Source organism: Chelonia mydas, chromosome 6 (genome assembly GCF_015237465.2).
Source record: "Chelonia mydas isolate rCheMyd1 chromosome 6, rCheMyd1.pri.v2, whole genome shotgun sequence".
In the NCBI taxonomy this organism is placed as follows: domain Eukaryota; kingdom Metazoa; phylum Chordata; order Testudines; family Cheloniidae; genus Chelonia; species Chelonia mydas.
The window spans coordinates 53,198,074-53,212,762 of NC_051246.2; the positions used below are offsets into that span (position 1 = coordinate 53,198,074).

General features: G+C 43.2%; 1 protein-coding gene across 1 annotated transcript in view; it reads left to right on the top strand.

Moving 5' to 3' along the window:
- Positions 1-14,689, top strand: part of PDHX (pyruvate dehydrogenase complex component X) — a 133,109-nt gene that overhangs the window by 106,511 nt on the left and 11,909 nt on the right. Inside the window, exon 11 of the transcript XR_006291756.1 lies at positions 11,764-11,876. The gene's annotated coding sequence lies outside the window, so the exon portion shown is untranslated. The remainder of the gene's footprint in view (positions 1-11,763; positions 11,877-14,689) is intronic.

Below are 14,689 nucleotides of genomic sequence, written 5' to 3' on the forward strand. Positions count from 1 at the left end.
GAACACAAACTGCATAGAGAAGCTGAAACGAACTTTTCTGAGGTTGAAAGCAAAAGCTTGGGTTAGTGGCAGAATACCTCCATGAGATCAGGCTGCCTAAAGTGTGTACTCATCTATCTAGCAATTTGTAAGTGAACACCAACAGGAGTTCATATACCATGTGATGAGCATGGTAAAATCTAGAAACCCATGCAACATTATTAATTAATGATTTTATTACAGAATCTGTTTTTGGAATGAATTTGTAGACTTCTGTGGCACTTCTGTTCTTTATTCTATTGGCCTTTCCAAGGGCTATTATTTGAACTCACACAGAGGCCATTTCCATGCCATTGGAAAGCTGTTTCTCCTAACTTCCATGCATAAATGATGTACATTATGTGCTCTAATTTACAGTATGCAGGCCTAGAGAGAGAGAGAGGTTTCAAAACTGCAAAATTCATATTAAAAACTAACTTAAAGGAAACTCTTGGTTCATGTGCTAAGAGCTGTTCACAGCATCATTCTTCAAAAAGTAGTTTAATTAAACCGATTTATTCTTCTAATCTTCCAGTGTATGCATTTGTCTACCGTAGACTTTGATAGTTACTGATTTCTACCTTGCCAAATCAGGGCTAGCAGTTGCTTTAACTACAACTGCTGATTTACAGATAGGCCAGCAGAGGGCAGTCTGAGCAGCCCGGTTATCTTCTTTCAGCTCAGTTGTGTCTTTTGTAGGCAGGTGTGGCTAAGCATTGTTGAAGGCTGTTGGGTAAGTGTGTGCTGGAACTGAAGCTGTAGATCGGTAATTTTAGTGTTTCTGATTTGAAGTGTGCTGAAGACACCTGATGTGGAAAAAAGGAATGATCATCGACAGGGGCTGTCGAGCAGCTTCCTCCATGCTGATGTCAGTTCCACAGCTTTCTTTGCAATTGGTTAAACAGATGGGGAACCAAGCATTTCATGCAGTTGAAAATACCCTTGAGAAAATGTAATTACTGTGCTCCCCCTCCCCCGTTACTATATGTGAGATGCAATATGTCCATTATAATCCCTTTCCACATTGTGTGGAAAGGCAGGAGCTTGCCTCAATGATACTAGCCATGAGAAAAGTGTTGGGACATCAGGAAATCCTGCTGGAAAATTGCATTCACCAACAAAAAGCAGAAAATGAGGAAGAGTGGGAATATACATATAAAATGATTAAACTGCAGAGGATATATTTTACTGACACTTTTAGGCTAGGTAAACTATCTCTCCCTTCTGACCAGTGTATTTCCAGTTATCTACATTCATTGTGTTATACTCACAGAAGACAGGCTGCCCAAACACACCTGCTTGCTTTCTCTTCAGTGGCTGAAAATTGTTACCACACAGTTCTTTTTATGCAGGCTTATTCTATTCTTAAGCAAAAGCATTTCAGAAAAAACAAATTCAAAGCAATAAATGGACCTATATGCATGCTAATAAAACTACTAGACATCACCCCAACTCTACTGTGGGTTCTGGCAGGAGCAGTCCCTCAGCAACCCTTCATACAGTTCAGGGGTCTGTGATCTGGAGTCTCCCAAGAGCTGGTAATCAGTAGACAATAGGTTTTTCTTCCTGGGTGTAGCTTCAAAAGGGTGGATTTGAAGTGCGTCATTTGCATTCCCTTACCCTCAGGTACTTCCTAGGAAGTCCACTTCACATGTATTGTTCCACAAAGCCCTTTAAAATTCCTTATAGAATTTCTCGAGAAGGTACATACATACAATGCCACAATAACACATACACAATTGCATTTTTAATACAATGGACCCCAAAGGTATTCAAACTAATTCAGTAAAGTTTAACTTCATTCAGTTAAGTTTATATAGGATAGTGTCAGTTTGTCACAATTGCGATTTTAGTGAGAAAATTCTAATCTCCGTTTTGATGATTTTGCATTGGTATGTACTAAACATATTAAAATATACTACTTACTTTAGACTGCAGGTGCCTAGCCTGTGGAATTTTACAAATAAATCACCATCAGGTCTCTCACTATTATGATGCGTACTAGCTGAGGTACATCAAGGGATTTAACAATACAAGATAACTTCTCACTGGTACCTTCTTGCCTAGGGCCAGATCCTCAGCCGGTATAAAATAGCATAGTGCCACTGACGTTCATGGAGTCGTGCTGATTTATGCCTAATAAGGATATGGCCCTTTATTTTTAGTATCTATTAGAGAAGGCAGGGCACCAAACACTTTCGTCATTCATTGCAAAATCGATTTCCTGCAGCTTGCAAACATATGAGCTGAAATAATAACATTGTACTAAATAAATTTCACAGAAAATTTCAATATTCATAAGAGCCAAGCAGACTGAATAAATTTTTATTCTAATCAAGACTGCCAAATGCTGCAGTGTCCGAATGGAAAGTGGTAATGGCAAACACTTTCAACTATCTGTGAAAGCTGCTTTCAGCAAGTGAAATGACTTCCTGGTATTCTGACACTACAATCTTTGTTGTTTGCAGTGTTATTGTTGCTATTTTGGTCCCGGGATATTAGAGACAAAAGATGGGTGAGGTAATATCTTTTATTGAACCAACTTCTGTTGGTCAGAGAGACAAGCTTCAGGTCTGTATAGCTTGAAACCTTCTCTCTTTCACCAACAGAAGTTTGTCCAATAAAAGATTACCTCATCCACCTTGTCTTACTACAATCTCTGTCATGTAGTCAGAAAATATTTTATAGTAGGAATCATCAGTCTGTACCTACCCTACCAGATGCCCCATATCTTGTGATCCTCTACCAGAAATGGTTGTGTATTGATAGGATGTAGTTCTAATAAAGTCTTTAATTTTATATAGAATGTTTCATCCTTAAGAATCTCAAAGCACTGCACAAACTGACGTGCAAAAACTTCACCCTTCACTGAAATACAGGCATCTCTGATGTGAAATCTAGCATCTGTTCAGCAGCATATAGCATCAGTGAACTGCTGAGGCTACCATTCCATCCATGTGAAACTGCGAAGGGAAACCAGGCTAACAGAATGTAATTCCTTCTGTTGGAACTGGCCCTGGCCCAAGCCCGTGCTCTTTGGAATGGTGCCATTTGTTCTTTAATGACCACAGGTGGTCAGGACCTCTGACTGTATCTCAGGCAAAAGAAGATATTCCCCCTATATTGATGCTTTGTACTCCCCCCCCACCCCCCGTTTTTTTGTTGTTGTCAATGAAAGATGAGCTTAGCCTTCTGGCAAGGCATAACTTCTTCTCATGTATTTTTGAAGAAGTACTTTTAAGCTCAAAAACCTAAATCACCTTCCACCAACCTAGTAGTAGTGTTCTTCGGTCCTCTTGCTGAATATTCTAGGCATGGCATATTAAAACAACTCTTTCCACTTCTACTATCCATCACACAATTCTCCCATGTCCACTTGCAGAGCAATAGTTGCTAAGAATGCAAAGGAGAAGTTATAGTCTAGTTCATAAGGGCAACTAAACTTTCTGAGCCAGATCCACAGTTGGTTTAAATAAATGTAGCTCCACTGAAGTCAAGGGGAAGATGCTGGTTTACACCAGCTAAGGTTGTGCACCCTTATGTCCAGCTTCACTAGCCTGGGTACCGTTGTCCTTCCAGGCTTCCATCCTTACCACATGCTTATCCTTATAGATATCCCCAAACCTCAGGCAATGGCCTGCCAACTTTTTACATTTTCCTACACCACACATGCATGCTACTTGTTGAAACAAGAATGTCACTTTCCACTTTCATATAGCCACTCACTCTGTTCAAATTCTGAGGTTGATACATCTTAACAAGTTGCAATAAATATATGGAAACTATCCTCTGGAAGGCAGTCTGCTCTTTCACCTCACTTGTGTATTTTTAAGGGCAGTTGTTGACCAAGCCAGGGTAACACTCTCCCTTAAAATGATCTGTTGCCCAGTTCTAAATGTGTTAACCTATTCTTTACCCAACAACTTCTCTCCTTTTTCTACCGTTTGTATTATCATTACCTAAATTTGTTATGATGTGCTCTTTGCTCTGCAGCCTTGATGCATTTTATAGAATCATAGAAATGTAGGACTGGAAGGGACCTCGATAGGTCACCTGGTCCAGTCCCCTCCACTGAGGCAGGACTAATTATTATCTAAACCATCCCTGATAAGTGTTTGTCTAACCTGTTCTTAAAATCTCCAAAGACAGAGATTCCACAACTGCCCGAGGTAATTTGTTCCAGTGCTGAACTACCTTGACAGTTAGGACTTTTTTCCTAATGTCTAGGGTGACCAGATGTCCTGTTTTTGCAGGGACAGTCCCATTTTTGGGGACTTTTTCTTATATAGGTGCCTATTACCCCCCACCCCCGTCCCCTTTTTTCACAGTTGCTATCTGGTCACCCTCCTAATGTCTAACCTATATCTTCCTTGCTGCAATTTAAATCCATTCCTTCTTGTCCTATCCTCCAGTGGTTAAGGAGAACAATTTATCATTCTCCCCTTTACAACAACCTTTTACTTACTTGAAGACTACTATCATGTCCCTCACTCTTCTCTTCCCCAAACAAAAAAACCCAATTTTTTCAATTTTTCCTCATAGGTCATGTTTTCTAAACCTTTTATCATTTTCTTTCCTTTCCTCTGGACTTTCTCCAATTTGCCCACATCTTTCCCAAAGACTGGTGCCCATAACCTGAGGAGTACTTTGGCTGAGGCCTTATCGGTGCTGAATAGAGTGGAAGAATTACTTCTCATATCTTGCTTACAACACTCCTGGTAATATAGCTCAGAATGATGTTGGCTTTTTTTGCAACAATATTACATTGTTGACTTATATTTAGTTTGTGATCCACTATAACTCCCACATCCTTCTCTGCAGTACTCTTTCCTAGGTAGTCATTTCCCATTTTGTATTTGTGCAGTTTTGCATGTCTTTCCTCTGCTTTCTGGACATTTCACAAATAAATAAACCACAGCTTTAGTTAAAGGTGAAGGATTCGAAGATGGGTGGATAATGCATTGGTAGTCAGATATAGTACTACATGGAAGCATATCAGTTGCCACCTACCTTTTACACTACTTCAGAAATGTGGAAAATAATTTTGATCCTTTACATCCAAGAATAAGACCCAAGGGAACGACAGTCTTCTCCTCTTTGCCTTCACTTGTAGATAATAAGGTCTAATAGATTGCACAGGGGCTCGTTTAACATGTTCTCCGTATGGGAAATCGCAAACAAGCACAGTCATTTGGTAGGATGAAGAAACTTTGGAAGACTTCAGGAAAGACTGTCATACCATAACTGGAGCAGCAGATACAGACTAATCTACTAGACTATGAGGAATAGATCTTACTGCTCAAAAAATGTTTCCTTTCAGACTAGGGTAACAGAGATGTACATTCTTCAAAGGAACCCTAGGATTCAAATGATCTAGCCATGTCCTGTGCTCAGAGTTTTAGTTCATAAATATAGGCTGTGAAATTACTCATCTGGAGATTACTTTTGAACCCACCTTTTAGCGAAAGGGATTTATCTTTGGATAAATATACTCAAATATATACACATGGCATATCTTATAGCCGAAAGGTGTACTGTGATAATAGAAATCAAAATACACACCCACACTCAGAAAGCTGACACAGTATGAAAGCTATTAAATATCCTTTTGAAAGATCTTTCCAGAAATACAGTGTCATACTCTGATTTTACATGACCAGCATGTTTTGTCTATATAACTCCAGGGACCTAAAGTATAGATCAAGAATAAGGAAATCTACACTATATACAGTTTTAGTCTCTTAACCAACTTCCATTTAGTAAATGGAAATCTTTCCATAGTTTCTAATACACCCAAAATGCAAGGTCATGCATCTAGGAACAAAGAATGTAGGTCACATTTACAAGAATATATCCTGGAATGTAGTGGAATGGAAAAGGACTTTAGAAATCATGGTAGATAACCATTTGAACATGAGGTCCCAAGGGCTGCTATTGTTAAAAGAACTAACACAACTAGCTTGTTGCTTGTTGTAGCTTTTGCTTCTTTTTTTTGATCGGCTCCCAGCCAGCAGGGGCAAGGGGGAGGAAGCTCGGGGGAAGAGGGTCAGGGATGCATAGCGGGCCCATCACAGTCCCAGTCCTAGACTGCACGCCGGGGGGATCTAGTCACATAGAGTGTTGGGGTTCTTAGGAATGGGCTTGTTTTGGCCTTGTTTTGAAATGGGATTAGCTTGATTTTTGGCTTATTGTGAAAGTCGGAGTCCTTTCTTTTACTGCGTGAAAGTTGACAACTGTGCTCATAATCTGTGTGGGAATGGGGTGTGAGGGGGGCAAGCAAACCACGAGAAAAATGGGAATAAACATCCATTTGTTCTATGATTCTTGATTGTTTTATTTTCTGCAAAAGTGGAGCTTTATTTAATAGATTCAAATGGCATTCCTGATTTTGCTAAATCTAGAATGAAAATGATCCATCAGGAAAGAAAAAATTAACAGACTGTCTCTGTCCATGCTTCTGTCAAACTTTACATCCTTTAAAATGTTGTTGTTTTTATTCTATTTTCAAGTTAATTCATTTAAATAAAGGTAAATCTACTTCTTCAATTTCTTTTAAAAATATGTGCATACATAATATAATATTAGGGAGGCCTAAGAGAAAACTGCTTTGATGACATTTGAGAGAGCCCTGCACTAAATAGGTTCAGTATCATGATTGTAGAGCAAACTCTAATTTGTGCCAATCAATTGTGATGCAGTTGAATGTGATGATTGGAAGCAGACAATTTTCATCAGGATACCATTTATGCCTATGCAGACTCCCACTGAAGTTAGTGGGCTCTGCCTGAGGGGAGGGCCCTGTGTGGATCACACTGCAACATCAGGCTCTGAAATTATTGGCAGGGGTCTTGTTGTCTTACATGCAGTGTGAGATGCCTAATGTACTTTTATGTGCTGTAAATAAGTGGCTCTCAACCTTTCCAACTACTGTACTCCTTTCAGGGGTCTGATTTGTCTTGTGTGCCCCCAAGTTATGCCTCACTTAAAAACTATTTGCTTACATAACCAGATAAAAATACAAAAATATCCAAGCACACTATTACTGAAAAATTGCTTACTTTCTCATTTGTACCATATAATTTATAAAATCAATTGGAATATAAATATTGTACTTACATTTCAGTGTATAGTTAAGGCTAAAATTTAGTCATGGATATTTTTAGTAAAAGTCACAGACAGGTCATGACTTCCGTGAATTTTTCTTTTTTGCCTGTGACCTGTCCGTGACTGGATATTTTTAGTAAAAGTCACAGACAGGTCACAGGCAAAAAAGAAAAATTCACGGAAGTCATGACCTGTCTGTGACTTTTACTAAAAATATCCAGGACAAAATGGGGATCTGCGGGTCCCCACACCCCCTGAGGCGGGGGAGCTGCACAAGGGCTAGGAGCCGCCTGCAGCAGCTGGGGGCAGTGGGGTATCCCTGCCGCCTTTTTTTTCTCTCCAGGTGCTGTACGCTTCTGTGGAGTGTTTGGTCAGGCTCAACTGGACCCTGACCAAGCCGGTCAGCTTCGGGCAGGGGGTGCGTCAGTGGTGTCCGCTGTTGGGCCAGCAGTATGCTCTGGCAATCAAGCCCTTTCTCTGTCTCCTCCAGGGTTGGTGCTCTGAGAGAGCAGAGTTGCGGCTCGTCCTATTGGCATATGCCGACGACGTGCTCCTCATGGTCCAGGACCATGGTGCGAGTGGAGGCCTACCACGCCATCTACTCAGCAGCTTCCTCCACCCGGGTCAACTGGGTCAAGAGGTCTGGGCCTGCTGGTCAGGGACGGGTGGCAGACAAGCTCCCTCCCACCTGCGCTTCAAGCCATTTGGTGGGGCGCGGGTCTGCTGCTCTATCTCAGCGTCTACCTTTCCGCCATGCATCCTTCTCCGCCGGAGAACTGGTAGGATTTGGAGGCCAGGGTGGGCGAGCAGCTGCGGAGGTGGACAGGACTGCTCCATTGCCTCTCCCTGTGGGGGAGGGCACTGGTGCTGAACCAAGTAGTCCTGTCCATGCTCTGACACCGGCTCGACACCCTAAGCCCAGCCCCAGGGATCCTGGCCTGGCTCCAGAGGGTAGCTCTGGAGTTGTTCTGGCCAGGACTGCACTTGGTCTTTGCAGGGGTTCTGAGTCTTCCCCTGGAGGAGGGAGGACAGGGCCTGGTCTGCCTCTGCAGCCAGGTCCATGTCTTCCACCTCCAGGCCCTGCAGAGACTCCTTTATGGTGCAGGGAGTCGGGCATGGAGCACGTTGGCGCACACCTTCCAAGGGTCCAAATTTACATGCTCGTGCTCCACATGTTTAGTTTCTTCACCCTCATGTCCTGCCCCAATACTAAGGGGTACCACCACCAGTAGAGGGTGAAGAAACCTGGTGGCCCAGCCTCTATTCCACCCTGGTCTCACAGCCTGCTGGGACATTGGCTGGCTGCTCCTTCATGAGCACGGGCATGTACCTGGCATGGTTCACCCCCATTCCTGATGCCTGCCCCTTTTGCGTCATGTGGGAGAGAACCCACATGCCGCAAAAGGGGCAGTCATTAGGAATGGGGGTGAACCTATCTAGAATGCGCCAGGTTACAGCCTCTATTCCGGCAGGGGTCGGTCCTGGGGCCGGTTTTGTTCAATGTCTTCATAAATGATCTGGAGGATGGTATGGATTGCACTCTCAGCAAATTTGCGGATGATACTAAACTGGGAGGAGTGGTAGATACGCTGGAGGGGAGGGATAGGATACAGAAGGACCTAGACAAATTGGAGGTTTGGGCCAAAAGAAATCTGATGAGGTTCAATAAGGATAAGTGCAGGGTCCTACACTTAGGATGGAAGAATCCAATGCACCGCTACAGACTAGGGACCGAATGGCTAGGCAGCAGTTCTGCGGAAAAGGACCTAGGGGTGACAGTGGACGAGAAGCTGGATATGAGTCAGCAGTGTGCCCTTGTTGCCAAGAAGGCCAATGGCATTTTGGGATGTATAAGTAGGGGCACTGCCAGCAGATCGAGGGACGTGATCGTTCCCCTCTATTTGACACTGGTGAGGCCTCATCTGGAGTACTGTGTCCAGTTTTGGGCCCCACACTACAAGAAGGATGTGGATAAATTGGAGAGAGTCCAGCGAAGGGCAACAAAAATGATTAGGGGTCTAGAGCACATGACTTATGAGGAGAGGCTGAGGGAGCTGGGATTGTTTAGTCTGCAGAAGAGAAGAATGAGGGGGGATTTGATAGCTGCTTTCAACTACCTGAAAGGGGGTTCCAAAGAGGATGGCTCTAGACTGTTCTCAATGGTAGCAGATGACAGAACGAGGAGTAATGGTCTCAAGTTGCAATGGGGGAGGTTTAGATTGGATATTAGGAAAAACTTTTTCACTAAGAGGGTAGTGAAACACTGGAATGCGTTACCTAGGGAGGTGGTAGAATCTCCTTCCTTAGAGGTTTTTAAGGTCAGGCTTGACAAAGCCCTGGCTGGGATGATTTAACTGGGAATTGGTCCTGCTTCGAGCAGGGAGTTGGACTAGATGACTTTCTGGGGTCCCTTCCAACCCTGATATTCTATGATTCTATGATTCCTCCAGAACCTCCTGTTGAGGTTCTGGCTGCACTTTTCCCCACACCTTTTCATATTCGCACACCCTGTCCATGGCCCCACAAAGTCATGAAACCTCCTTGTTAACCTCCTCCTGGCACTGGCCAAAGCAGCCATTTACTACACTAGGAGAAGGATGCTTGACGAGGGGGTACTCTGCGACAGTGGGGCCTATTTCAATTCCTCCCTGGTCTCATGCATTCAGGCAGAGTTCCTCTGGGCAGCGTCTGCTGGCTCCCTAGACAGCTTTGAGGAGCAGTGGGCGCTGTCGAGGGTTCTCTGCTTGGTGTCCCCCGCTGAATCCCTGGTTTTGAACCTGTGTGACCTGGACACGGTGGCTGAGAGCTGTGGGGTACCTGCCACCTGCGGGGACCAGGAACTGTGGAATACCCCTGCCGCCCGCAGCTTGGGGGTTTCCCCGCGGTGGCTGAGAGCTCAAGGGTTCTCCCACTGCCTGCAGCGGCCAGGAGCTCGGGTGTTCCCCCACCACCAGCAGCTCCGGGGGCACCACGGCCCGCAGTGGCTGGGACCTGAGGTGGCTTGGATCTCCAGGGGCTGCCAGAGCCAGCTGGGGTGCCTTGCAGCTGCCTGCTCCCATGGGCAGCAGGGGACCCTGCAGCTCCTGACCACTACAGGCTGAAGTTACGGAGGTCGCTGGAAGTCATGGATTCGGTGACTTCTGTGACCTCCGTGACTAAATTATAGCTGTATGTACAGTATATAGAGTAGCTAAGTTCCCTGTAAGCTGGGTGGCCATGTAGCTGCCTATTTAGCACTGCGCAGGCACTCAGGGAACCCACCCAGGGAGCTGCCTCAGCTTGGGGAGGGGCACCTCTTCCCCAGCCCCCAATTTAGCCCAGCCCCCAACCTGCAACGGCCGGAGCACCCCTACCCTGGCCCGGACCCGGCCGGGGAAGTGCAGCACAGCCCGGATCCAGCCTCTTCCTGGGCGACCTGGCCCAAACCCAGGTAGCCCTGCCAGGACCCAGCTGCAGCCAGGGTGGCCCAAACCTAGGCAGCCTGGCCCGGACCTGTCACGGTGTGACACTTCCCGAATCCAGCCCAGGCCCAGATTTCTTGTGGCTGGGGCACCCCTCCCTAAAGCCAGCCCCAGAGCTGCCATGGCTGGGGGAGAGGTGCCTATCCCCCCAGCCCAGGTGCTGCTGCGGGGAGAGAGAGCTGGGGGGAGTCCTCACTCCCACTGTAGCCCCGAAGCACCTTCCTGCACCCTGAACCCCTCATCCCTGGCTCCACCCTAGAGCCCACACCCTCAGCTGGAGCCCTCCCCCCTGCACCCCAACCCCCGCCCCAGCCCTGAGCCCCTCATTCCAAGCCCCTCATTCCCAGCCCCACCCCAGATTGCACACTGCCAGTCAGAGCCCTCACACCCCTGAACCCCAACCATCTGCCCCAGCCCTGAGCCCTCTCCAAAACTGCAAACCCCTCGGCCACCAAATGAATTTTGTTATGTGCATCGATATGAAGGTAATGTGTTACACATCACTTCCATATTGATGCATATAACAAAATTAATGCTGCACATGGGTGCGAAAAATTAGAGGGAACATTGTAGAGCAGTATAAACAAGTCATTGTCTGTATGAAATTTTAGTTTGTACTGACTTTGCTAGTGCTTTTATGTAGCCTGTTGTAAAACTAGGCAAATATCTAGAAGAGTTGATGTACCCCCTGGAAGACCACTTCATCCCCACAGGGGTACACATATCCCTGGTTGAGAACCACTGCTGTAAATAGGAAGAGTGACCAAATTACAAAACAGTGGCTGAGTCAGGTTCATGGCAGCAGATCATCTTATGTAATGTGGAGAATCTCTGAATACAGAAGGGAATGTCCTAAATAAATCTTATGGAATTAGGATTGACACAGAGGTTGTCTCATCCATTATTTTCTCCAGAACTTTGTTTCCTAACTAGTCTAAAACAGATTCTGAATGGATTTGTAAACTCTTAAGGGCAGGGATCGTCTCACTCGGTGTGTACAGTACCTGGAACAATGAGGCATCTAGATACCCCTGAAATAACTAATAATGGACATCTCCAATGTAGTATCAAAATTTTGGAACTAGCTACTATCAACAAAAATGGAAATTGCTTTTTTTAAAATTTAAAGATTAACATATTTAACAACAACAATAATGGGTAAAATGTATTTCCTCCGCAGAGATTGCAATTTTCTTGACTGTTGGCAGGAAGAAAGAAAAATTAGGACAGGAAGACCAATAATTCTGCACTGAAATAAAGGAGAAAAGCACTAGACCTGTTATCAATTTTTAGGTAAGTTGCAATTGATTATTTAGGTAAATGTAGGTTTTGTTTTAATCTGACTTGTGTTCTTACATTGCCAGAGTACATCTGGGTTTTTCAGATTAATATAAATAACCCCCTTGCCCACCTTTCCATTCCTGAACAGAATGTCTTTGCTTTCTTTCCACCTTCCTTGTTTTGTACTCCTGTGCTCCCAGACCAGACTTCACCCACAGACAGTCCCATTTATCGCCTTGATATAGGCACTCTATCCCACGTACCCTTTGGGGAAGTGGCCTGCTCTGAATGAAAGGGCTGAAGTACAGAAATGGCAACCTTCATGGAATAAGATCAGATACCTTTAGCCATAATAACATTCAAATTTCAAGAAGTAGTATTTCTTAAGTAAATTAATTTGCTAGAATTCTTGTAATGTTCTTGGATCCTCTTGCTGAATATTGTAGGCATGCCATATTAAAGCATTTCTTTCCACTTCTACTATCCATCACACAATTCTCCCACATCCACTTGCAAAGCAATAGTTGCTAAATATACCAAAGAGAAGTTATATTCTAGCTCACAAGGGCAACTAAACTTCTTGAGCCGGTTCCTCAGCTGTTTTCTTCTGACTTATAGTCACATTTCTAATACTTTGACAAATTGTATGTGACCTGCAGATAAAAGGGACATGTACAACCTTTCAGATTACTGTGCTTTTGGTTGACAGATGCCTTGTCTGCCCAGAGTTCAGGAATCAGCTTCCAAGTCACAATCTCAATATGAGAAGCAAAGGATTTGCTGAGACAATCACCCCGTTTGATTAGCTTTCCAATAGATTTTTTTGCCATTTAGAGCAGTGAACTTGAGTTCAGCAAAGTAGAAGTTGCAAAGTGATAAAGTAGAGACACTTTAATCTGCATTTCTGATTAAATCTGGTTCAATCTGCAGTATCAGTATCAGTATCACACTGTAATCTGTAGTTTGAAGGCTTTAAAACAAGTTTCAGGGAGGAGGAAAGTGCTGTCAGATAATTTCTGGCACAAGACTGAATGTTATACAAAGACTCTCTAGCATCCTAAAAGCAGGCTTCCAGGTAAATCCAAGATGCAAGTAGAGCCCATCCCAGATATACAATTACCATGTGACTCATCCTGACAGATGGAAAAATATATTTATATATGTCTTTGAAATCAGCAACTGAATAAAAAGGTAATTGCCGCCACAATTATACATGATGCACCAATGATAATAAATTTAAAGTGTCACGGTCCAGTTTCTGGTTTCAGATCAAACTCATTAAACCAAGCAGAAGATTAGAGATGAAAAATTAAGCAATGATTCACAGTGTAAGCCCATTACATAAGAGAAAAAAAAGGTGGTGGGGGGGGGGGGGGAGAGGAAAAACCACCAGGTGCATGTGAAAAAACAGATTTACATTTTATCTGGCCAGATCAGTATCTGTAATAAATTAATAGGAATGCGTATCTTATATCTACCGTAATCACATGCATATAAGGATCTTTTTGCAGTTGATGACCTTAGAAATACCAGTTCAGGGACACTTGCAAATAATTCTCTTGATCACTGTAAAAAGCATACCTTTCAAACACTTCCACATATAGCCCATAACTGAAAGTTTTGTAAGTGTCTTTTCAAATGATCACAAGGATTGCTACTGTTTGTATTGTGATAACATCCAAGAGCTCCATTGAAGATCATGGCCCCATTGTCCTATGTCCTGAACAGACACACTGCCTCTATGGGTCCATATGGGTCCTTTTTTTAGAAATAAATATTCAGTCTGACTACAAACCAAGAAAAATGAGACTTCCCTATACAGGAATATGGAATTTTACCAGGATATATTACTGGAATCATTATCTATATAACTCTTTTTCCAAAATGATCTACAAGCAGTTCTAGGTCTATCCCAAATACTGAAGGAGACAAGAATGTTCAGATGCCAGATGTGTCTTTAATAAGTAGTAGGCCCACCCCACATAGATATGATAAGGAAAAAATACAAAAGAACAATAAGATATGCTGGTACATGTTGACGTTGACTAACGCAGTTCAATGTCTGTTGATTTCTTCTTAAATCAGAAGCAATAATGTGGCATCATCAAAAGAAGACGTTTTGTCTAAAATATTTTAGCAAATAAAGTGCCCTATATGGGACATCCTCATGGAATCTCGGTCACAGCTGTATGTATAAGCTTGGTAAAATTACAGTTTTATTTTTGTATAATTTTGATAATATCAATGCTTATTTTTAAGCATTTTTTATTTTTATTCATTTAAATTTTAACAGATGTGGGAAATTATGAGGGTCAGACAATAAGTAATGATAGTAGATTTGGGGGGAGGGATAGCTCAGTGGTTTGAGCATTGGCCTGCTAAACCCAGGGGGTTGTGAGTTCAAACCTTGAGGGGGGCGTTTAGGGATCTGGGACAAAAATTGGGGATTGGTCCTGCTTTGAGCAGAGGGTTGGACTAGATGACCTCCTGAGGTCCCTTCCAACTCTGATATTCTATGATTCTAGAAGCTGAGATTCAAAAAGTTAAATTTCTATAACCATTAAAACTCAAATGGTCAACATCACATGGCAAAATATACAAAGTAAACAGCCTTAAATCAAACTCTTAATAAGTTTTCAAGCAGCACTTTTCTTACTTTGCCTATCTGTAAATTTTGATTATTATAGATGGAAATATATTTTTGTTGGTCTGCAAGTGTATGGTGAAATAGACGATTATCCACATTTACCAATAAGAACCTAATCCTCTCAAGTGCGTGTATGTATAATAATTAATTAATATGTGGCCAAAATGATCCAACTTGG